The sequence below is a fragment of the Mus musculus genome, chromosome 7 (assembly GCF_000001635.26).
Source record: "Mus musculus strain C57BL/6J chromosome 7, GRCm38.p6 C57BL/6J".
NCBI lineage: Eukaryota > Metazoa > Chordata > Mammalia > Rodentia > Muridae > Mus > Mus musculus.
Window position 1 is genome coordinate 120,679,415 of NC_000073.6, and position 25,848 is coordinate 120,705,262.

Below are 25,848 nucleotides of genomic sequence, written 5' to 3' on the forward strand. Positions count from 1 at the left end.
GCCCTTGGAAAGAAAACATCAACAATACTTATACGAAGTAAATAATCAAAAGTAAAAATAATTACATCTCTCAAATCAGTGAGACAATCACAAGGAGCACAAATAGGATGTGGAATGGGAGGACTGGCCACGAGCACGCGTGCGTGCGCTCCAGGAGCTCAGGAGGGACCTCGTGGGTAGCAAGGCTCTCCGCCGTTTCCCTGCCTTGTGTTCAGTCTATTGGCATTTTGATGGTGGTAATTTAGTGCAGTCATTTTCAACGTCTATTTTACTTACGTCTGTGGGTGTTTTCCTACTGCATGTCTATGTACCCTGTGCATGTCTGGTACTGGAAGAGGCCTGAAGAGGTTCTGAAGTAACAGATGGTTGTGAACCACCATGTGGGTGCTGGGAATCAGATCAGAGTCTTATGGAAGAGTAGCCAGTACTCTTAACTACCAAGCCATCTCTCCAGGCCCTTTATTGCAAATTTTAAATGATTTTTAAAAATATATCTAAAAAGACAGCAGAACTCTTAGAACTAATGTAACCTGCATAGTGTAGTTAGAAAACCAATGTAGTGAACTGAGGAAGGAGCCAGGCTTCACATCCTTGTCCCTTGTCCCTGTGTCTGTTTTCGCCTCTGTAAAATAAGGACATTAGCCACCTCCTTGGCTTCTAGTGATGGCCCTCCGCATTGATCCATGGGGACATAAAGAATGGTCCCTGACATTCTCAGCACTGAATACTTAGTATAAATAAGTAACTGTCATATTGTTGTTGTGCAGTAAGCCTTAAACTTTTGCTGTGGGAAATGACAGGACTTCATTAGATGTTCTTGGAAATATGCAAACATCAAGAATATCATCCCAGAGCTTAGACAGAGCTAAACATCTTCCCTCATGCTTTGTGCTTTTTGTCGCGTCTGTATTGTTCCTCTTGCTCTGTTTCTCAGCCTTGGTGCTCCTCAGCCTCTTTGTCAGACACCAGAACCCCAGCTGATAAGCGTATCAGCTTGTTGCCAGAGAGTAGGGACCACACTTTGGACCCCTTTGAGTTTGTTTTTGCTGAATTGGTCCCAATACAGAAAAGGTAGAGTCTGTGTATTTTACCTGGCTGTAAGAATCTTTGCTGCGTTTGTTCTGATAGCTTTTGTTCTGATAGTTGGTTTATGCACAAGCTTCTGCAGATGCAGTGAAACCTCTTTCTTGCGAGGGAAAGCGCATCTAAAGGACCCTTAGCAGTGTCCATTAGGACAACCAGGAATGCTCAATGCTGGGAGGATATAATGACAGTTACATAAGTCTGCCCTGTTGAGGGCAGACTCTTGCTGCCTGGTGGACTCAGCATTAACAGCGGTATCAGTTATGTAGTGCTGTGTGCTATCTCGAGTCCAGACACTCCAACTACTTGCTGTGATTCCTTTGGCTTCATGTGTTTGGCTGATGTAAACTTGTCATTTCTACATCGCCCCCTGTTTCATTGTTGTATATGATACATGAGAGTCATTGTGACAAGGGTTCCTTTTAAGAAAGTGTTGTTGGGGCTGTGGTGTAGAGGTTCTAGATTGAGTGCTAGAAAGGAGTCTTTTCCTTGGCTTGCTATCCACAGTTTTCGTTTGTCTTAAGTGAGGTTTAAAGTAAACTCATTGGGGCTTTGAGTTTTGCCAGATAACAGATTAGGAAAGGAGCAGATTTGAGTTTCAGTCTCGAATGTTGGCTTTTGGCTTCATAGACATTGCTTAACCTCAGTGTCGCTCTTTTCTCTTGTCCCTGAAGAAGCAAACTTTTTTGTAACAACAACAACAACAACAAAAAAGCTGTTAGTTTGAGTGTGATCAACCATTAAGCTATTTCAGACCTCTAGATTCCGTATGGGGGCATCGCCCCTCCACAGCAAGGGTCTCAGTGACCACTCTAAACAGCCTGGCCTAGTGCTCTCTGAAGGGGCTGCATTTCCCCAAAACTCCATTTTTTAGGTGTACAAAAGAGCTTGTCCCTTACATCTGATCAGAGCCTCTACTGTGGGTGTGTAAGAACAGGCTGCTGCATCTGCCCCTGAAGATGCTTGCATTCTTCTTTCTGTTTGGATGGGATGTTGGTGCTTGAAGTGGGGAGCAGACACTGATACCCTTGTCCCTGCTACTGTTTCTGTTTTTTGAGACAGAGTCTACTTCAGGCTGGCCCTGCGCTCATTACATGAGTAAAGGTTCTGGAAAGAAGTGATTTTATATATATGTGTATATATATATGCACTATAAGAGATATTTTCTCGACTGTCTTACACTTGATAAGGACTGGGTGTTCATCAGTGGCTATCTACGTGTTAGAGAGGCTGAGAATCTGGTAACCACTCAGTCAGGACTAGATGCTTCAGCAACCCCAGTCTGGCTCTGAAGACCTGGAAGGCCTAGAAGTTGGCTTCCTATGGCAGCAACAGCAACAAGATAGACACTGGCAAGAAGGAAGTCCGGCAAGCAGCACTGTTTTCCTCTGACCTGTCTAAATGTAGGCTGTCCTTCAGGTGTTACCCACTCTGGATATATTTTATAGGAGAAAGACTCGAAAGTCTCATGAAGAAATATTACGGATACTTTCTAAACCAGAGAACATGGTCTCAAGGCTTCTGCTCTCCTGGTAATCAGACCAGGTCTTTCTCTAAAGTCACCCCAGAGGGCCAACAGAACAAGTCCTTAGAAGGCTAGCTCATTCAGGAATGGCGCTACAGAGCTGCTTCATGCATGTTCTTTCTGGATATATCTTCACCCACCAGCCAAAGATATGGCCCTTATCTGTTTTTAGAAGTGCTCACATTGATAAGATTATCACATTCAATGTGTAGCCCAGCCAGATCAACCCACTGTCCTCCTGCCTCGGAATCCTGGGAACCAAGATTATAAGGCCTGTGCCAACATGTGGCCACTAGCTTCATTCTGTTCCTATTTTAAATTCGTTCAAGAGGAAATGATTAACTAAAATGTGACGTTAGTGCTTACAGAAGAGGGTATTGAAGACTGGCTTATTTGAGGACAAGAACTTTTCTACTATTGGATCCCAAAATGTAGACTAACTTTCCAGTCCTAAGCAGAAGTGGGAACCTGTTCCTGCAAAAGCGCTGGAGGGAAAGAACCGATGTGTTTTCACAGGTAAAAGCCTGGACTGTATGTACCCGGTTTTACACTAACAGATGAAGCCACCCAGTCCCTTCTCTCTGCAGCCTCTGGCTTTCATGGATAGAAACTCCCCTGATTATATTCAATGTCTGACATGTTCTCAAGTCTAAAGCTTGAGAGAGAACTTGGGGAATGGGGAGACTTGGGAAAAGAAGTATTTGCTTTCAGGTTCCTGCCATCTTCCCCAAACAAAGCAGTTAAGTTTCACCTAGGTGGCTGGCAGCATTGATGGCTCTGAGCCGGGATCAGCGTGATTCTGCCTATACACTGGATCAAAACATTAAATGCTCCCACCTAAGCAGACTCACTTATTAGGTACTGGAAAATTATTATCGAATGATAATAAAGCCTCTCCCTTGAGCTGTTTAACTCCAGTGTTCACAGACATGTAGCGTGAAGCAGCTCTGTAGCACCATTCCTGAATGAGCTAGCCTTCTAAGGACTTGTTCTGTTGGCCCTCTGGGGTGACTTTAGAGAAAGACCTGGTCTGATTACCAGGAGAGCAGAAGCCTTGAGACCATGTTCTCTGGTTTAGAAAGTATCCGTAATATTTCTTCATGAGACTTTTGAGTCTTTCTCCTATAAAATTATTTTTCAACAACTTTACTGAGACATAATTATAAAATACTCAGCTTGTGTATACAATTCAGTGGTTTTTAGTTTACTTACAAAACTGTATACCCATATTAAAACATCAATTTTAGAGTGTTTTCATTATTTCAAAGAGCAAGCGCATACCTCTTAGCCACCATCCTGAACTTCTTAGCCTTAAGCAACCACTAATCTTTCTGCCTAGAGAGTTATAGATTCTGGGTATTTTAAGTTAGTGGAATTTTTATGATTGGCTTTTTCATTTATATTTTTAAAGTTCCTCAATATTGGACTTTTAAAATACTTTTTGTTGTCAGGCGTGGTGGCGCACGCCTTTAATCCCAGCACTCAGGAGGCAGAGGCAGGTGGATTTCTGAGTTTGAGGCCAGCCTGGTCTACAAAGTGAGTTCCAGGACAGCCAGAGCTACGCAGAGAAACCCTGTCTCGAAAACAACAACAACAAAAAAAAAAAAAAAAAAAACCAAAAAACCTTTTTGTTGCTGAATAACAATCCATTGTAGCAATAAAGTACTTTTTATTTACCCAGTCATTAGGCGATAGAAGAAAATTCTATAATGATAAAGTAGTACACCAATGTTCTTTTAAAAAGTAACATTATGGAACTGGAAAGATGGCACACTTGCTGTTTTGGTGGAAGACCCAAGTTCAGTTCCCAGCACCTATATCAGGCAGCTCACAACTACTTGTAGCTCTAGCTTCAGGGCATCCAGTGCCCTCCTTTGGCCTCCACAGGCATCTGCACTCATGTATACATACCTACACACAAGTATATACAGATATATATAAGTTAAAAAAAAGAATCTTTTTTTTTTAGTGACATTATCAGAACTTAAACATATCAAGTAATAAGAACTTTGGAGAAAATTCAAAGGCAAGTCTTTGATACCCTCAAAGCTTGAAATCATCCGATACTGAATTCCACAGCATAAACAAGATTTCCTAAAATGAGATTAAGGATCCTGAGCAAAACATTGATTTTTTTTCCCTTTCTGGTCTTCCAGAATTCATTTTTTTATCAGTACCAACAGAGATGTAACCAGACATTAAGTCTAATGGGCCTGAATGTGTTGTAGGAGAATTGGTTCACAGAGCATGGACAGAAGGCAAGAATAATGAGAAATCATTAAAAGAAGGAATTCAGAAAAAAATTGCCCGTGTGTTCATTAGATTGGTGGCATCTGCCACAGCTCCTCTTAAAACTGGTTTAATAATAGTCACAAACATCAGTCCCCACTCTCTAGCCTAGAGTGACCAAAACAGTGTCATTTTTAAATTCTTTGCATGATAAATGTAGGTTTGTCTTAGAGTCACTTGCAGTAAGATGCCTCAGTAAGATTTGGAGCAAGTAGATTTAGGTTTTGATTCTTGGAATCTCCATGGTTTATGGCATGTAACTACCCCTCAGCTGTAAAATAAAGGTGAAATGGTTAGTTCAAAAGATGATTTATTAGCTGGTCATGGTGGCCAGTTTTGGCCACCACTTTGGAGGCAGGGAAGGCAGAGACAGGCAGATTTCTTGAGTTCAAGGACAGCCAGGGCTACACAGAGAAACCTTGTGTCAAAAACAAAAAACAAAACCAAAACCAAAACCAAAACAAAACAAAAAACCCCACCACAGAATATGATTATTTTTAAAACTGTAGCATGTGAGGGATCAGCACATTGTTTGATAGACAGGAGGTGCTGGATGTTAGTCACAGTTGCTACTGTTACACCGAAAGCCAAAACGCCTGGCATTTGGAGGGCTGTTCTTGTGCATTATCTGTCTTACTTGTTTACTTTTGCTCTGCCTTGTTCCAAAAAGAGATTTAAAGCAACATGGTGTGTCTGTAGTTAAATATTCCTAAAACCCAGCTGGGTCCAATCTGGGCAGAAGGACTGCATGGCTAAGTGTAGCAGCAATATAAACTTAATGGGACACATGTAAGTTCCCAAGTCAAGAGTGCCTTGGGTTTATGTGTATGTGAAAGAGAGTAAAGAATCTTTGTAAGCGAGAGGCAGCCAGCATTGCAGGAAGGGCACAGGTTCGGAACAAACAACATATAGTTGCATCGCACCATCACTGCGAGCCAAGTCATCGTTTTTAGACAGATTGCAGACTTTTTTTTTAAAGGGTCTCATGTGCTCCAAGCTTAATAATTACTGAAGCCATTGCACGTTGTCACAAGAAATGGGGGATGATTTTGTGTGTTCACTGTAGTCTAATAAAGAAGTGTCTGGGTGGGAGTCTGTCTTCAGCACTCATCCTGTGCAGAGCTTGCTGCGTGCTCTGTTGTTAAACATTGGTTACACTGAGTACTTGCCAGCTTTTCATCAAGCGAGTAGAATAGTATGTTCCTCTGAGACTGACTGCTGCAGAATTGACAGAAGAGAGACTGTGTGTACATGTGTCTTTGAATTAGCACCAACCTGCATGTATGCTTTGCTTCTGTAAGGTTGCAGTGTATGACTCCGGTTCAGTTTTGAGGCAGACATTTCTTTGAATTACTGTGTTAATTGACTTATTTTTAATTAGAAATGGGCTGCACTTTTTATGTGACTCTTTATGTGACTCAGCTATAAATAAAATGTCACATTTGGCATTTTGACACTTGCTGCTGTATATATTGAGCAAAAAGGCAGCTGCTGACTTTTAATATAGATCGTTCAACTGAGGACTGTATCCTATAGTCAGAGAGTAAACAAGAGTAAAGAAAAGTGCAGTGGGACGAGTCAGATGGGAACGTGGTGGAGCAGTTTGTTCCTTGCTCTTCTGTCTGTGGTCCTGTTGACCTCTGAGCATCACTGGCTCAGCTTTCAACTAGAAATGCCTGAAGAGTAGTAGGTCATCTTCCCACTAGTCATGCTAAGCAGTTCTCTAACTTGGAATGGCAAGACTCAAAAGCTTCTTAGATTATCAAAGATATGGCTATTTCCTTTATACATTGACATCATTTTGATAAAGCAAATCTTTATCTTACCATGAATGTTCCTAGTTGCTCCCTTGGGTATTCCCTAAATTACTGCACTTATTTCCATTCTTACAACAAAGGCTATTGAAGTGTTTGTGGTTTAAAAGGAACTTGTACCTAATATTCAGAAGAGTGTTTTAAATTTAGAAATCTCATTTATTGTATGGGCGGTTTTCCTGCTTATATGTTTGTGTACCTAGTATTTATGGAGGACAGAAGAGGGTGTTCGATCTCCTGGGACTAGAGTTACAGATGACTGAGCTGCCATGTCGGTGCTGAGAATCAAACCCAAGTCCTTTCAAAGAGCAACCAGTGCTCTTAATTACTAAGCCATGTCTCCAGCCCAGATTTTTTTCTTTTGAGATTTATTTATATATGATGCATATGAGCGTTTTACCTGCATCTTCATATATGTACCACTTACATGGCTAGTGCCTACAGAGGTCAGAGGAGGGATCCAGATGCTCAAACTAGAGTTGCAGAGTGTTTTGAGCCACCATGTGGGTGTTGGAAGCTGAACTCAGGTCTTTTATGTGAACAACAGGTGTTTTTCAACCATTGAGCCATCTCTCCAGCTCCTTCTCAGAAGGATTACATTGAAGCACATGAAAAAAAATTTATCCTTGAGGTACCTGTATTCTGCAAGGATAAAATAGACAGATGGTCAGAAAGGAGGTGTGGTTTGAACATCACAAGTGGAACATTTAATGAGTATTTAAATACTCGAGAGGTCTTCTGCAGTCCTTGTCCTCAGGGTCAAGGAAGCACAGTGAAGACTTCCACTCCAGCCCATCTCTCCACAGTGCTGCCAAACGCATCCCCTCACAGTACAAGCATAATCATAGCAAATACTTAACATAGCACTTTGTGACAGATACTGTTCCAGGCTTTATCTGTGTTAACTAATTTAATCCTCACAATATCCTTATATAAGAGCTGCAGTTCACCCTGCAGAGAGATGGAAGTTATGTGACTTGCCCACAGAGCTGATCTTGGCCTTTAACCACTGCACGTGTACTTGAGCAGACACCAGGAGCACACCTTCTGCATCCATAAAAGGCACCCTGCAGTTCCTGAGTGTGGTTCCACTGTCCCTTCAGCCCTAGGTCCCCTTTTCTCCTTACAGAGTGTATTCTGACCTACTTCATTACTGTGTCCTAAGTACAACTCTTTTCTTATCTCAGAGATTTTCCTTCTGTTTTCTCAGCTTACAGAGCAAAGCCCTCTTGCTCGTTCTGGTCCCTATCTTATCTGCATCTTGCCCATCTGTCAAGAATTTTCAGCTGACATCAAATCAGCTATGATTTCCTCTTAACAATTTGTGCATTTCTCATGGTACCATGTCTGTGTCACGTTTATTTGTATGTTTCTTGCAATATTTTTTTAGTATAAATTTTTCTTGTTTTCTTTTGAGACAGGGTCTTCCACAGTTACCCTGTGTGGCCCACTGTAATTCTCCTTCCTCAGCTTGCCTGGTCCTGGGACTTCAGATGTGGAAGATGTGCCCCCGTGTCCGTCTATTGTAGGACGGAAGTTTTTAAAGTTCTTGAGAGAGGGGATAGGATAGGGTAAAGGCTTCTTTGTCTGTTAGGTAGTGTTGACTCTAAGGCTGCAGATGTAAGAGTAAGGGGAGTGAGTCTACACAAAGGTCTTGAACAGAGCGGGAATAGGAGTGGGGGTGTTGCTGAGGGCAGTGACTGAGAGAATTTGTTTTAGGTAAGTTCTATATGAAGTAAGAGTAAGAACACCCAAGGGCCACTCTGAACTCCCAGTCTGAGCTCGTTTGTACAAAAATGTTAGTTGTCCCATATATAATTAGCATATGCATATATATCGTTATTCAGTAGTCGTGTATCCATAGACTAGTCTAATTCTTTCTAGATACGGTAGTTGGTTTTCATTTTGAAAATAACGAATAGCTACGCTGTAGTCATTTGCAACTTTAAAACAGTATAAGATGAAAGCTGTATAGCTTGATTGGTTATCTTGGTCAGTACTAGTTAGATTTCCTAAACTAGCCCCTAAGGTCATGCTGTAGTTGTTTACTTCTGTAAACAAACACAGTGCAGTATTTTCATCCCCTCTCCCCTTTTCTCAGTGTCAATGTGCCACCATCCTAACAAGGTTTGTGCGAGTCACATGTCACGCTGTGGCATGAGCATTCCGGTGTTCACTCTTATAAACCAGCAAAGGAAAAGTAGCCTCCTTGTCTTCAGTTTATCTTCTAATACACTTGCTTGATTCCAGAACTTAAAACCATTTGTTCTTTCTGGTGCACACACTTGACTGAGGCTTGGGTTGGCTTGGGTTGGATTATTTTGTTTTTCAAACCGAGTCTCACTATGTGGTTCTGGCTGTCCTGGGACTGATTTTAACTTAATTTGTCCTGGAACTTATTTTAGACCAAGCTGGCCTCAAACTCACACAAATCTGCATGCCTTTGTCTCCCAAGTGCTGGAATTAAAGGCATGCACTACTATACCTGACTTGAGGCTTTTTTTGGTTTTGGTTAAGTTAAACCACCCCCACATTTCTTTGTGTTTTTTAGAGGCAGGGTCTCATGTAACCTAGCTTAATCTTAGACTTAGGATAGCCAAGGTTGACTATAAAATCTTACTAACAAACTCCACTCACGAAACAAGTTTCTCTGTGCAGCTCTTGGAACTCAACTCTGTAGCCCAGGCTGGCCTTGAACTCAGGGATTCACCTGCTTCTGCCTCCAGTGCTGGGATTAAAGGCGTGCGCCACAACTGCCCAGCTCTTAAAACATTCTTTTAAAAAATTTTTTTAAATTATGTGTATTGTGAGAAGATACACATGACTGCAGGTGCCTGTCAAGACCAAAGGTGCTAAGTCCCTCTGAAACTGGAGTTAGTGGTGGTTATAAGATACCCAACATGGGTGCTAGGTCTGAAATTGGGACCTTTGCAAAAACCATGCATGATCCTATCAACCATCTCTCCAACCCCAGAATGGTTCTTATGGACTAGCAGACTGGACACCTTTTAGAATTCAACCCTAGGAAAGACTTCAGTGGATTCTGGATTAGAAGACAAACCCTCCTGGTATATCAGACGGCATTGGGAAGCTGAGGGGACTGTTTCTAGTACCCACCTATATCCACTTACAATCACACTGGTACTCCATATATAGTGTCTGCTTTCAGTGATCCAACCTGCACTTAAGATTTACTGGTCTCGGTGTGAACACCTTCCCAGTCATCAGGGATGGTAGGTACATTGTGGGGTTTTCCCTAGTGTGCTATTTTTTTCTTAATTTTTTTGCCTCTGGAAGTAGTTACAATACCTTTGTCCCTTTGTAGCTCAGAGCTGACTAAAATAGCACATTGCTTACCCATCATCTCTTACTGTTCCCTGCCCTTCTTTAGAGCCAGTTGCAGCAGGTTCCTAGCCTGAGTATTCAAGCAGTTCATACCCGGTTGAAAGTGCTGTTTGCAGTGCTCAGTTCCCACTGGCTTGATGCACAGCCTGCTGAACTCAGCTGCTGTTTTTCTGACCTAGTGGTTTTCCTGAGTGTTTTTGGAGAACCCGTTCACTTCTGTAATACGAATGACCATCTTTTGCCCATATTAATATAGACTGCAGGGACAGTAGCCCCTATTCTGTGAGCCTGGTTCTCTTTCAGTCTGCTTCTCATTAGCTGTTTGCTTTTTGACAAGTCTTTGTCCTTTCCCCATGCTGCTATAGGATTCTAACTTGTCCATCTGTCTGTCTGAATTTTCAGTCACTTCAGTGGGGTTTAATGAAAGGCTTTTTAATAAATGTTAATTGAATTTACTGGCTTATGCAGTTGATTTGAACTAATATTCACACATGCATAGAAAGATGAAGTCCAGGACATACTTGTCGAGTATCTTTGAAATATTTGTTTATCATGGTAAAGTTTGATATAGCATCCTTTTCCTAAGGATGTACCATAAGAGGCTTATGTGCTGTGACACCCGTTTATAACAAGAACATGTGTGTGGTTAGGTAATAACTCAAGGGAGAGGCATAGTAGAGCGCACTGTGCTCCCAGTGGAGCCTGGGCACAGAGGAGCAGTACAAGTGAGAGGCCTGGCTGGTGGACACTGTTCAGACTCGCTAGGGCTTCAGAGAAGACCCTGTGCTGGGGGAGGGTGTGGATTAGTGGGTTTACACTCAGATAGCAATGTCTAGAGGAGGGCTCTTTAAACACTCTGCACCTGCTGTACCAGGACCTCACATATGCAGATATGTTGGATACTTCTGACAAATCTCTGACAAAAGTGGCTGAAGAAAGGAAAGGTCTGTGTTGACTTAGGGTTTGAGGGGCCGGTCCATCATGGTAGGGCAGGCATAGCAGCAGCATCCTGAAGCATCTGTTCACAGTGCACCTGCAGGCAGGGAGCAGGGTGACAATTGTCAGCTCTGGTCCTCAGCTCGCCTTTTACTCAGCCAAGGGACCTTTGCCCATGGTATGGTGTCACCCTCATTTAGGATGGGTCTTCTAAAACTCCTTATGGACATTCCAGAGGTTTATCTTGTAAATGAGTCTAGATCCTGTCAAGAAGACAATATGAAGTATCACAATAGGTATATGGAAGAAGTGTGCAAATTAAACATTCACTTATAATTAGTCAAACTTATTCTAAGATTTATTTTTTTAGTTGTGTGTGTCTACGTGCACATGAATGCAATGCCCACAGCGGCCAGAAGAGGGCGTGGGATTCCCCTGAAGCTGGAGCTACAAGCAGTTGTGAGCTGCCTGACAAGGGTGCTGCAAACTACACCGGGACCTCTTCAAGGGCAGTAACCACTGAGCTACCTTTCCAGCCCCAAGAAAATTATTTTAAAAGAATTCTTTAGTATGCATATAGTTTTACTGCATAACACTGTATAACAAAGACAAAGCAAATTTATATATTGATGAGAAGGATAGGCTTCTTTAATTTACATAAAGGTTCAGTCTCAGCTGAATATTTGCTACTGCAAGGCATAGAGCATCATCAACATTTTTCAGCTGATCAATATTTTGATTTGATGATTGTCAGTGCTGAGAATGCTACTTCACATAAATACATAGTACAAAATAGCAGAAATCGATTTAAGGCCATGTCAGGAATGGCGGGCAGTTCTGTCCTAATCCCAAGCCAAAATCATTTAATGAATTTTCTTTAATGAAACTGAAGTCAGCACCTCAAAATAGTTTTTAAAAATCAAACATTCTTGCACAGTATAATCAAAAGATAACTTAATTTGATAAATGCTAAAGAATGCTAACAGGAAAACACTACAATAAAAACTGTAGTTCACAACCTAGAGGAGTCTCAGGCCTGAGCTGGGGTGTCTCAGGCAGTGTTCTTTTGCTTTACATGGAAAGCCTGCATTCAGTTCACTGCAAAATGCAAGTGTGTGTAGAGCCAAGGGTGCAGTGAGTTCACACAGCACACGGGCCAGCAGGGGTAGAAACGTCTCAGCTTTGTTATGGCGATTTTGCATTGGTTTCTGTTTACTTCATTTTCAGAAACCTTTTACTGCTGGTCATTGGTGCCATAGATTTAACTCCAGCTCTTAAGAGGCAGAGGCAGGTGGATCTTAGTCAGGTCTACAGAGGGAGTTCCAGGACAGCAGACTTCCAGAGAAACCCTGTCTTGGAAAAAACTAAAAAAAAAAGAAGGGGTGGGGGACTGTAGAGATGGCTCAGAAGTTAAGAGTACTTACTGACTGCTCTTCCAGAGGTCCTGAGTTCAATTCCCAGCAACCACATGGTGGCTCACAACCATCTGTAATGGGATCTGATGCCCTCTTCTGGTGTGTCTGAAGACACCTACAATGCACTCATATAAATGAAAAGAAAGAAATGTCTGAGTTTGGGCTTTCATTGTACTGCAGAGCTGTTGTAGGAGGACTGCTACCTACAGAGGTTGGTATTTTTTTGAAATTCTTTTTGTCCTTAGGCAATATCCCATTAAGGGAATACAACCAAAAGCTCAGCAGGTAAAGGCTCTTGCTGCCAAGCACAGGGTCCTAGTGAGCCCCAGGACCCATGCGGTGGTATAAGGAGAGAACCGACTCCCACGAGCTGTCCTCTGACCTCCACATGCACACCATCCCCATACACACAAAAAGTAAATACTTGAGGTAAAGTATTTTGGTCTTTTGTTTGTTTAAAGGTGTGCCCCACACTGCCCATCATGCAACCACTTTTTTTGAAGCTGCTCTAAAGGGTCTCCTTTCCTTTATTTATTTCATTCCCCAAACCTGGTATGTAGTGCATGCCTTTAATCCCAGTGCTGGGAGATAGACACAGGCCAGTCACTGAGTTCAAGGCCAGCCTGGTCTACAGAGTAGGTTCCAGGCCAGCCAGGGCTAGTGAGAGAAATTCTGCCTCCCAACACACATACACAAACACACTACCTCCCAACACACACACACAAACACACTGCCTCTCCGAGAGACTTTCCTTCCCTGTAATCATGTCCACTTTTAAAACTCTGACTTTACGTGTGACACAGTTGCTGTCTCATAGAGACTGATTTATTGGTAATTGGGGATGTTGATAATTGTGATTGTGTGACACAATGTAGAGATAAAGGATAGAGTTGGTGAACTTGGGTTTTTTTGTTTTTGTTTGTTTGTTTTCATGAGAGATTGTGGGAATGTATTACTGTATAAGCTGGTTTTGAAATGGTTCACCCATTTAAAAAGGCAAATAAAAATAGTGATGAAATAAAGACAAATTTCATTGTCTGTTTCTTAAAGTATTTATGTGATAAGTCTCCAAATAATTTTTTTAAATTACAGTATTTTGAAAGATCTCTTCTTTAATTAGAATTAAATGAAGGTCCTTTTTTTTTTTAACCACCCCTGAGAAGTCATAGCAGTGTGTGGGTTTAAATGTAATTTTATGTAATATATCATAAAAGTAACCATGAGGGTCTAAGCTCAAGATTTCAACACAATTTTAAAAGGAAGTAAAGAGTTGGCAACTAGATTAATTTAAAAATGTGCTTTTTATTAGAACTAAAACTATAGAGTAGTTTTATAATTCTGTTACTAGGTTGAAATTTTAAGTACATTACTTTAGAATTTTCTGTCTAAAATAGTTCTTTATGGGAAATGTCCCACTTATTTGTGGTTGTCTGTGTTGATGAAATATCTTAGTTTTGACTCTGGATAAATATTCAAGAAAAATAAAACTGTTCTGCCCAGATAGTTCGAAACAATAACCTCTAAGCAGAGCTGTGGAAGCAGACGTGGTACATTTCCTAGCCAGTCCTTTCTAGCAAACACCTAAGGAGTTAACTAACTTGCTATTAGGTCCCTTGTTCAGTTATTTGGAGAGGTAGATGAGCCCATGTGAAACATTTCCTGTTGAGGCTCTCAGGAAGCACTCAGTGTAGTGACAGCTCTTATCCCTTTCCAACTTTGAGTGGTTTGTGAGTGCTCTTCATTTTCTTTGTGTGTAGGCGTATGTGGTTTGTGTACTTGTGTGTGTGTGTGTGTGTGTGTGTGTGTGTGTGTGCAAGTATGATGAAGGTCTGTATACATGTTGAAGTTGGAAGCCTTCCTCAATCACTGTCCACCCTATTCATCGAGGCAGAGTTTGAGCTGACCCCAGAGAGCTCCTATGTAGTTACTCTCTCTAGCCATCTTGCTCCTGGGGTCCCGTCTTCCTCACCTCTGAATGCTGGGATTACAGGTTGGCCACTATGGCCACATGGCATTTACATGTGTTCTTAGAATTTGAGCTGCAGCCCTCACACCTGCACAGAAAGTGCTTTAGCTACTGAGGCATCTCCGCAGCCTGGGCAGCCTTTTTAGTGTTAGCATTCTAAGGTAGAGTTGAGGACAAAATGAGGTTTCTTTCTGAACCAAAATACTTGAGATCCCATTTGAGAAGTGAGAAAGAAAACTGCTAAACACCTACTCCACTTGTGCAATCTCAGGGAGACTGAATCTCTAATTGGTTTCTTGCCCTAGTCCTTGCCTTCAGCAACTTTGCCTCAGTATGAAAATGTTTCTGTTCCTTTGAAGATGCTTGCCAGGCTAAGCCACAGATCATCTCCAGGGTCTTTATTGTGGGTGTTACCTTTGGGGAGAACATCTGACTACGGTTTTCCTTTTGAAAGCACATCTGCATGTTTCTAGATTCACAATGGGTTGTTACTTTCCTAGGTCTTACCATCATCCAATTTAAGAAATGGATGGGGCTGGAGAGATGGCTCAGTGGGTAAGAGCACCCGACTGCTCTTCCGAAGGTCCGGAGTTCAAATCCCAGCAACCACATGGTGGCTCACAACCATCTGTAATGAGATCTGACGCCCTCTTCTGGAGTGTCTGAAGACAGCTACAGTGTACTTACATATAATGAATAAATAAAAAAATCTTAAAAAAAAAAAAAAGAAATGGATGGTTTCTCCTCCAGAAAACAAAGTATACATAGGTGGTAATCAAATAACATATTACTTTCAATTAAACTATTCAGATTTTCCCTTCTTGCTTTCAGGTTTTCAGAATGGAATTGTCATACTGAACATTTACACAGAAGTGTGTGGAGGCCTTCATTCTTGAGTGTCTGTGGATGACTGGGTTCGTGATCCACAGCCACGATGCTCAGTCCCTTATATAAAACTGCACACTGTTTGCTTATAAACCAGGCCACGCTTCTGTTTGCCTTTTCAACTCAATTATTTATAATGCTTAACACAGTTGAAATGCTGTATAAATAGTTGTGCATTGTATTGCTTTAGGGATTGTGGCATGGAAAAGTATAAATCTTTAGTATCTTCAGTATAGGTACAATTTTGTCTCCCCCTTGGATATTTTCAGTATGAGGTTGATCGAATCTAAAGATGTGGAATGTATATACTGTATATAGCCAACTTTATGCAATACATATAAGTGTGCCTTTCTTTTGATTATTTGGTTGTATATAGCAGAAGTTCTAATATATGTGTTGAAACCATTGCAGTCCCTATCGTAGATAAGCTGCAGAGCTATGGGATTGAGAAAAGTTTTGTTGTTTAACATCAGAAGCACATAATTAAGGACTCTAAAAATCCTAAGACTGTTTTAAGCTTTTTTCTGAAATAACTGCTTCCTTCTTTAATTGCCCTCTTAGCATACTCAGTCTTTTTGGAATTGTTACATGCAATTTACTTAGTTGTATTTCTTTTAATTTTGCATTTTACAGGGCTGTAGATCACACAGCTCATGCTCTGTCTTACCCTCCACTTAGCCCCCCACCTCGTGACCCTGAGGGAGCACGTGTCACCAGAGCACTCCTTCTCTTGCCCTTCTGTGTGTTCGTGCTTTAAGAGTCACAAAGGCAGATTGCTGAATGCACAGTCTTGACATTTTAAATACCTCCGATTTTGAAAGCGTTCTTTCTCTGAGCTGTTAGATCCAAGTATGATTAATAAAATGAAGCAGGGTTCCTGCAGTTCCTCCTCAGTCGAGTTGCTATTTAGTCTTCTGGCCTTGTCATCTGTCTGGTGGTGAGAAATCCCTTATATAAAACTGCATACTATCAGCTTGCTTTAGTGTCCTATACATTAAGGTCTGTGGTTTAAGGAAACCCACTTTACCTTTGTTTAGAATTCTTGTGTTTTAAACTTTTAGCTTTCTATTGACTTTTTTGTTTTAAACATCAGCATATGATTTAGCCATCAATTGAACTAGAGCTCTAGACACTGAAGTCTGCTTGAAAGGGAAAGTGCTGTTGCATTTGTAAAGGCTTCTAGGCAGGTGTTTGATCTCTGGTACTCCCCACCCCCACCCCCACCCCCACCCCCTTTCATTGATCAGATTCTCTCAAGTTCTGTGCCGCCTGCACCTCACTGTATTTTGCAGATAAGGCTCCAGTGGAGGGGTTGGGAGTTTAATTAGCAAATTGCTAAATAGCATCACAAAAACCAGTGATGGTGTAGGAAGACTCTTGCCTCAGTTCCCTCTTGCCATCAGACCATGCCTCTCTCTCCTACCCCCAAATTCTGAAAATTTCCTGGCAAAATGCTTTCCAAGTTCATTAAATTTGAAGAAGATCTATACAAGGGCCATCACATGTTATTTCAGACTCCAGATGGGATCTATACTAACTGTCCTGATTCATCATTGATAAGAATGCCCCAAGCTAGTATTTTCTTGGGTTTAATCTTGCAGACCTTCCCGTAAGTAGATATTTACAACCTGTCATACATCACTGCAGAGAAAATTCAAATATGAAGAAGTATTTGAAAATCAAAACTATTTTCCTTGTCTTTTGGGACTGATGTAGCCATTGCATTATGAACTGACTGCAGCTGTGGTCACCTTACACAACCAAGCCAAGAGATCAGTCAGCATCCCAGCAAGCAGTGTACCAGGTGGGACTCATTGCATCACAAAAACACAGGGAGGGGAGGAGGGTGGTGGGGCGGTCATGAAAGTGGGAAAGACAGTGGGAATGCAGAGATGGGACGGCTATGATTAAGATACTTTGAATAAAAATGGCCCCCATAGGCCCATAGAGAAGAGCACTATTAGGAGATGTGGCCTTGTTGGAGTTAAGTGTGGCCTTATTGGAGGAAGTGTGCCACTGGAAGTGGCTTTGAGATTCCAAATGCTCAAGCCAGGCCCAGTGTCTCTCCTTCTCTTCCTGCTGCCTGCAGATCTGGATGTAGAACTCTCAGCACCATGTCCACTCACACACCACCACCACACACACTCAGCACCATGTCCACTCACACACCACCATGGCTCCTGTTATGATGACAGTGGACTGAACCTCTGAACTGTAAGCCAGCCCCATTAACTGGGGGCTGCTTTCCTTTATAAGAGTTGCTGTGTTCATGGTGTCTCTTCACAGCAATGGAAACCCTCACTAAAACACATTCTATACTTGTTACATGAAATTGTCAAAGAATAAATAAAAGACTTATTTAAAATCTCCATTTCACTCTAGCTGCATATGTAGCAGAAGAGAGGCCCCTTGGTCTTGCAAACTTTATATGCCTCAGTACAGGGGATGCCAGGGCCAAGAAGTGGGAGTGGGTGGGTAGGGGAGTGGAGGGGGAGGGTATGGGGGACTTTTGGGATAGCATTTGAAATGTAAATGAAGAAAATACCTAATTTAAAAAAAGAGTAAAAAAAAAGTAAAAAAAAAATCTCCATTTCAAGTCAATTTAAACATGTATGTGTCTGAATAAAACTTTAAACATGTACGTGTCTGAATAAAACTTATCCACACAGATAGATCATTATTTTTCCACTTCAGAATTTGCTTAGAATATTTGAACATTAACTAATCCCATGTGTTTTTTTCTAGTTAAATTATATGTCGATACTTTTTTGTTTTACCATTAAATATTTCCAGTATAATGTGACTTTTCTAGGAAGGGTACTTCTTTTTTTTAAGCTCTTATTTTGAGGTGACAGATAATCACAAAAGAGAGGATTAGTTTAATCTTCATAAAGTACTTATAATTAATTTTTGTAGGCCCAAACACAAGAAACTAATGAGTGATCCAGACAGTTAACCAGGTAATTGGAAGCCATCAAGAAAAGCACTGAGATAGCAGCAGGCACACATTGCTGTGGACTGTGCTCACTGGTTGCCTCTGAGGCATGGAAGGTTAGCGATGGCAAAAGAGAAATGACACTTTTCCTTTTGAAAAGTATATATTCATTTTTAAAATCAAAATATAGTTATATCATTTCTCCCCTCTTCCCACCCCTTTCATGCATCCCCCCCCCAAGTTTGTGACTCGTTTGTTTTTATTACATAAGTGTTTTTTTTATTTGCTTAGTTTGGCTTGGCTTGTTTTTTTGAGACAGGGTTTCTCTACATAGCCCTGACTATCCTTGTACTTGCTCTGTAGACCAGGATCTCAAACTCAGAGATCCTCCTGCCTCTGCCTCCCAAGTACTGGATTATAGATATGCTTCACCATGTCTGGCTGCTACATAAATGATAAATGCATCAATAAGGCAATATCTAAAGATTGTGTAGGACTTGGCCAAAGAAAGAAGGGATATAAGATTGTCCCAAGTAGGAAGAAATCTGGATGCCAGACCTCAGAGAGGTGCCCCTTCCCTGCCCCCAACACACACATTTTCACTTAGAAAACTTGGAAGCTTGGATGCTGGAGAACTGCAGTGTGAAGGAAGTCTGGCATCGGGTGACTGGCATGCAGTAAGAAACAGGGACTGGACTGTGAGGAGTGTTGTCTAGTGTAAGCAGATTCCCTGAGATACATTCATACCTTAAATGATTAGTGTGATGGTCTCCAGTTTGTATGTTCACAGCTGGACATCCACCATCAATCTAGATGTAACCAGTTATAGAGCATTGTCATTATCTCAAAAAGAAGCCCTTGTACCCTCACCCCACCTACCCCAGCCCTACTTCTAGGGAGCTATTTAATCTACTTTCTATTTCTCTTGTCCTGTCCTACATGGTTTGTATAAATGGAATCCTAATCTGTGGTCTTTTATCACTGGCATTTCTGCATAGCATTCAAGCAGTATCCATATGGTGGGTAGTGTGCATCAAAGTCCCATCCCTTTTGTCGCTACTCAGGGATACACTTTTCTCACTCTAACTGGCACCTGGTTGTTAATGGATATTTGGGTTGTTTCCACCATTTGTGGTCATCATAAACAATCCTGATATGAACATTCATATCCATACACATTTTCATGTAGACAGAGTTTTTATATGCATATATACCTAGTAGTGATGCTGAGTAGTGTGGAGGGTTTCTGGATCAGCTAGCTGTTCACTGTGGTTCCAATCACTCTTTTACTTGCCTGTAAGTAGTGTATGAAGCTGCCAGTTTCTTTTTTGTTTCCTATAGTTTGAGTATGAGTCGCATATGTTTAGACTTTGTTCTTCTCCATTTCTGTGGTAAGTTTTAAAGGCTTTTTAAAAGCTCTTTTGTTTGTTTGTTTTGAACTGTGTCTGTGTTTGTGCTCATGTGTGTGTGAGTGGCCAGAAGAGGGTGTTTGATTCTCAGAGCTGCAGTTAACAGAGCTGCCATTGAGAGCTGCATGACATGGAGGCTGCAAACTAAACTCTGATCCTCTGCAATAGCGGCCTTCCCTTAGCTGCTAGAGATTTAAGTAAAGCCTGAGGCCTGCTGTTCTCTGAGTTGCAGCTTGTAGGAGCCCTGTGATGAGACGGAAAGGTGTACAATGAATGCAAACCACTGTGGCCCTGGGATTAGGTCCAGTCTTAATGTCTGCATTCTGGGTTGTGGCCCTTTCAGGGGCTTCTTGGTTCTTTCTCCTCTGAGACAGGAAGCCAGAAGGATTGGATATTTGGTTAAGGTGAGAAAAGTACTTTCTTTTTTGAGATGTCTGCTTGGGTTCTGGTGAAATGGTTTCTTTTCAGCCACATTTTTTATTAAAGAACAGATGTTCTGGGCTTATTTCAAAACAGATAGTTTGCTCTTTTACCAGTTGTCTGCATGAGGCAGCCTCTTGATCATTATTGTGAGCTAGAAACCAATAAGGTTCCTAGAGACAACCTCCAGAAAGTGGCTCCTCCCACCCAGATCGCCTCTTAGAATTTCCAGCTCTCAGAGTTGTTCACAGGGAACCTGACATCCCTAATCAGCAGGAAGTAGTCTAAAGAGGTCTACATCCCTTTTGCCTCTATCTTTCTTTCTTACCTAGTGTTGGGGGGTTGGAAGGGTAGAAGTATAAAAACCCAATAAAATAGCCACATACACACAGACACACACACACACACACACACAGTGCGTCATCAGTGGTTTGCCCTGTAGCCCCAATTCTCTGATGACTCTAAGAACTGCTGACTTGGTTTGTTCAGCACGACGCGGCCTCACACGCCTGACAGAAGTGAGAACTTACTACTGAGTTGGTCAAGTTTACACCTGCATGTTTTGTTGTTGTGTTGTGGTTTGGAGGAGCTACTATTATAAAAACATTTATAACAGTCAGTATATTTACTTTCTTGAGTTATGGCATATTAAATTAATTACTAATATACAAGAATGTATTTTTGTATGTTGACCTTACTTCCTACAGAATTTATTACTTCTGGTAGTATTCTGAAGGATTTAATTTCCTTTCTTGACTGTTCTGGCTAGAACTTACAGTACAAACATCTTTTGTTTTACTCTTTATCTGAGAAGGAAAATGTTTAGTCTCTCTCCATTAAACATACTAGTGTGGGTTTATTTGGAGTGTTTGTTTGTTTGTTTGTTTGTGACAGGGTCTTGCCATGTAGCCCAGGTTGGCCTCAAGCTTTTGATTATCCTCCTGTCTCAGTCTTCCAAGTCCCTTTTGTTTTGGTTTGTTGTTGGGTTTTGTATAATGTTTATTTGATTGAACAGGCTCATTTCTCTACCAGACATAGTGATAACTGATAGGCTTTTTCTCTCTCTCAGCGACACAGACATAGGCCAGATTAGATCAGATTAAAAGTAGAGAAAGGTAGGTTTATTAGGGGCAGCTCTCAGATGGGTTCACTGGTCTCACAGGTGGAGCTCAGTGAAGTCACACATCCAGGCTAAAGCAAGGGTTTTTGTAGAGTTTAGGTGAGGTGTGATGAAGTTCCTACTAGGACCCGGGATTATGCCCATACATGATCAAAATCTGAGCTCCTGGGCGGGCACTCTTGGGTGGGTTACCGGAAACGGGGACATGTTAGCCCGGAGTTTTCTTCAAGCAGACAAGGGAGTTTTCACAGTGCTGGCCAGGTTGGGGAAAGGAGACGGGGATTTCCTAGCTGTACAGGGGATGAGCAGGGATTTCAGCCTGAGTAGCGTTTTTGTAAAAATCTATACTCTTAGGAACACTATTGACAGTGAATTTTGTTTACTTACTTTTTGAGATAGGGTATTCAGGCTATCCTGGAACTCACTAAATAGCCCAAGCTGGCACTTGGTAATCCTCCTGCCTCAGCGTCCACGTGCTAGAATTACAGGTGTGAGCTATCATGTCCAGTTGATACCTGATTCCACAGAGTCCATTCTGAGCTCCTCAATTACATTTGTACTCATTTCTGTTTATTATAAGGTTGTACATGGTTTCATCACCTTGTGTCTACAATCACATTAACAATAAGACACACTTGCATGCATCCATGAACGGTCCTGGCACATAGAAGGCATCCAGTGTGTGTATGTGTGTATGTGTGTGTGACTCGGTGTACATATGTGTGTAAAAGTGGATGAAATAAGGAAAGGAATAGGTAAGAAATTACTTGAATAATTTCAGGATTAGAATGTGGTGACTTGAACAGAAACCATTGCATCAGGAATGAGAAGAAGGAATAAATAAGGAAAATTAACAAACAAAATGATTTTGACAAGTTAGAGGAGACTGAGATAAGCAGTGAAAGTGGCTCCAGGGTTTCTAAACTGGATGACCAGGGCCTGTTATCGTCCTACTGTTGGAATAGCTGCCTTCATCTTTTATAGCTTTTATGGCCAAGACTTAGAATACAGTGATAGACACTAAATATTTGAATGAGTGATGAATGAGGGAATGAATGGATGAGAAAAGAATAAAGGAAATCAGGAGGCTACATCGTAGGTGAGTTGTGTGCTTAAAATCACAAAAGGACATTAAAGCGGAAGGAATGGAGTTGGGGTCCAGAAAGACGGAGGGCCCGGGCCTTGCAGGAGCTAAAAGTGGTGGTCTTAGAGATGGGACAACAGAAATGTCCAGAAAAGTACAGCATTAATCCCGGAAAGTTAGCCATCCTTCTAAACAATGAGGAAAGTGACCAGAGAAGATTGAAAGAACGTGGCAGAAATTGGAAAGAATAAAAGAGACCAATGTAGCCAGAATCTCGTTACACAGTGTGAATGTGAACAGTGGAGATTAGAGAGAGGCCTCGTAGTAATCAAGGTTAAACTGCTGTTGTCTTGTGGGGAAGGGACAATTCTGTTTATGTTTTCAAAGTCATCTAAGTATATTAGGAAGAAGAAAGATTCACTAATTTCTGACAGTTGTCAGATTGGTATGTGTACGAGACTAACATGGACATTTTGTTTTAAATGTAGGCAATTAACACTCTTACAGAGAAACCCAGGAGATCAGGACACCCAAAAGGACATTTCTAAGACAAATAATAAATACCCAAGGGATTCTGCACAGTTATGAGCCCAGACTGCCAGTACCAGTGGCCCAGGGAATAAGGAGTCAGTGAGACAAAGGAGATGGGTGTGAAGGGCATTCACTTGGAAAGGTTAACCATGTGAAGCTGAGTTTTAGAAGAGGAAGCCCTTCCTGAAAACAGCTGGAGGAGGTGGTGCCAGAAGTTTTGAGGTGAGGCCCCCCGAGTGTCACAAGTTCCCAGGTGGAAAAGGCACATGAATGACCTTGATCTCGATCCCCCACTGCCCTCTCCTGAAACTGGCTTATCGTCTCTGAGCAGCATAGGGAATCTGAAGGATAGGGAAGGTTTGGAGCAGCTGCAACAGACAGCACAAGGGACCAAGTAAAGGGGTCTGAGCTTGGGCAGGCTTCTGCATACACATCTATGGTGGACACAGTCAGTAGTTACCTGACCTGGATAATTCCACCTGGCTCCAGTCATCTGATGGTTCCACTGTAGAAATGTATGGTTATGTTATGGTCAAGATTAAGCAAGGTCTCTCTTTCACCACAGGCAGCTTGGTTGTCTTGGTTTTAGATTTATATGTGTGTGTGTGTATCCATATATGTTTATGTATATATGTGTGTGTGTGTGTGTGTGTGTATCCATATATATGTGTGTGTGTGTGTGTATGTACAAGGTAGATATAGATATATAGGTATAGATAGATATAGATAGATAGTGGCTCTTGAACTTATAATCAAGGGACATGTGCTAAAGCATCTGGTCAGTTTAGGCTTGAGACTTTCTGAAATGTCCATCATACAAGAGCTAAAGTGAAAAGTTATATAGATTACAGTCTGTTGAAGGATGAAGGAGCACATGGCTCCTGCCCCTCCAAATTAGGTGTCAGAAATACTTGGTTTGCATTGTTGGTACAACTTATCAATATTAACAACAATAACTAGTTTTTAAAATGTATTTGTGTGCCAGCCATTATTCATAGCTTTTTCACAGAGAAATTCACTTAAAGTCCTCCAACCTGTGAAGTGGTTGTTGCCATTTTATAAATAAAGAGAAGGCAGAGAGGATAAGTAGCTTGCCCAGAGTTGTAGCTAACTGACAGGGGTCCCAGGCTTCCTTGCTGTGCAGCTTGCTGTGGTCTTCACCACTATTTTTGCTGCCTTTCTGAGTCTTTGTGTTAAGGATAACTTCAAACAGCTTGGTGAGCTGTTCCATATCATCTGATGAGTGTGTGTATAAAAGCAAACATAACCAAGTGAAAGGGAAGAGTCTGTTCTGAGATGATTGTGGTTAATTCATAGTGTGGCATTAGGTGTTTTAGGAAACATAAGAGAGGGGAAAGCCTAAGAAAGGTAGCATTCTGGGCACTAAGGAGATGGCTCAGTCAGTTAGGTGCCTGTCACACAAACTCAAGGACACCCACATGAAAAGCTGGGTATTGTGGTATATGACTTTTAACTGTTGTGCTGGAGGCCAGGGAAAAGGGCGTAGGGGGTGGGGATGCCTGAAGCTAGCATTGCCATCCAGGAGCTGCAAATTCAATGAGAGACCCTGTCTCAAAAAATAAGGTGAGAAAAAGAAGACATTCAACATCTATCTCTGGCCTTCATGTGCACATAACCACATAAAAATGTATATACTCTGCCATATGTGTGTGTGTGTGTGTGTGTGTGTGTGTGTGTGTGTGCATGCACACACTCATACAGCCACTAACTGCCAACAGCTCCTCGGCTAGGGCATCATGTTAGACCTCTATGGTCTTTATACATAAATGGAGTTCTTTGGTGTTGGCTGTGAGCCATGGTAGATAGAAAAAATATTTGGGGATAAAGACGGTTAGGTTTAGGCCTTGAAAGTAAAAATAATGTGGTTTGTACTTGTTAAAAGGATTTCTGTGCCACGGGGTTAACACTGATAATAAAGGGAGTTTACTGTGTCATAGTTCCTTTTCCTGTCTCTGTGATATAGTATTCTGAGAAAAGCAAGTTAAGGGCTTATTTTTTGGCTCCTGGCTGGAGATTGTAGCCCATCATGGTGGGAAAGTGGTGATGGCAGCTGGCATCTGCAGTCAGGAGGCAAAGCAAATGGTGAGTACTGGTGCTTAGCTCATTTTCTTACGGTCCAGAAGCCCAGCCCACGAAGTGGTGCCAACCACATTTAGGGTGAGTCTTTCTGCCTCAGTTAATTAAGAAAGTATCTCATAGCCATACTGTAAATACCCCTTCCCAGGTGTCCTTGGAGGCTTGGCTCTTAGGTGGTTCTCCGTCCTGCCAAGTATACTGTTATTTTTATTGTTTATTCCACTCATCCCATAGTCACATTTGCCTACTGGCTATTTTTTTTTTCAATATTTTTTCAGCATTCCCAGGGGAATTATGTATAACAGTAGTTCTCAGCCTTTGGGTTGCAACTCCCTTGACAAACATCTAGCTCCAAAAAGATTTACTTTATGATTCATAACAGTAGCAAAATTATAGTTATGAAGTAGCAACGAAAGTGACTTATGGCTGGGGTCACTGCAACATAAGGAACTGAGCAGTACAGAGGAGGAATCTGGACCTTAAGATGGGGCTCTTAGCCAGAGATAAATTGGGGAACCACTGGCTTAAATGTGATGCTTAAACTAGTGAGCTGAGAACAAACACAAAGTCGGGACTGTTAAGCAGTTTAGGAAGAACTTGAAGAACCTACAGTAGGATGTTTATCTGTAGGATGTTTATCATTAAAAACTTTGGCCAGGCATACTGGTGCACATCTTTAATCTCAGCACTTGAGAAGCAGTGGATCTCTGTGAGTTCAAGTCTAGCCTGGTCTATATATTGAGTTCTAGGACAGCCAAGACTACATAGAAAGACACCATCTCCAAAAACAAAAAACAAACAGAAATAAAAAGCAATTCGGTTTTATCAGAATTGTACTTTATAATAACTGTGATTGTTGTTCAGAAACTATATTCAAGTATATGAGTTAGGAATTGAGAAGAATGGGCATGAAGTATTCTTACCATGTTTTTAAACCTATAAATGACTGTGGTGATGTGGTTAGCTGTTTGTGCAGACACAGTAAGGAAGGTTG

The 25,848-nt window shown here is 41.5% G+C and overlaps 1 protein-coding gene, 1 long non-coding RNA gene and 1 other non-coding gene across 4 annotated transcripts in view; 2 read left to right on the plus strand and 1 right to left on the minus strand.

The window, feature by feature from the left end:
* Window positions 1-25,848, plus strand: part of Mosmo (modulator of smoothened) — a 57,235-nt gene that overhangs the window by 1,795 nt on the left and 29,592 nt on the right. The gene's annotated exons all lie outside the window — the stretch shown is intronic.
* On the minus strand, window positions 8,805-8,909 carry LOC115486846. Its single transcript, XR_003947193.1, has one exon. It is a non-coding gene; the product is annotated as a small nucleolar RNA U13 (small nucleolar RNA).
* On the plus strand, window positions 12,492-15,180 carry Gm51495. The gene is made up of 2 exons (XR_003946866.1): window positions 12,492-12,618; window positions 14,874-15,180. It is a non-coding gene; the product is annotated as a predicted gene, 51495 (long non-coding RNA).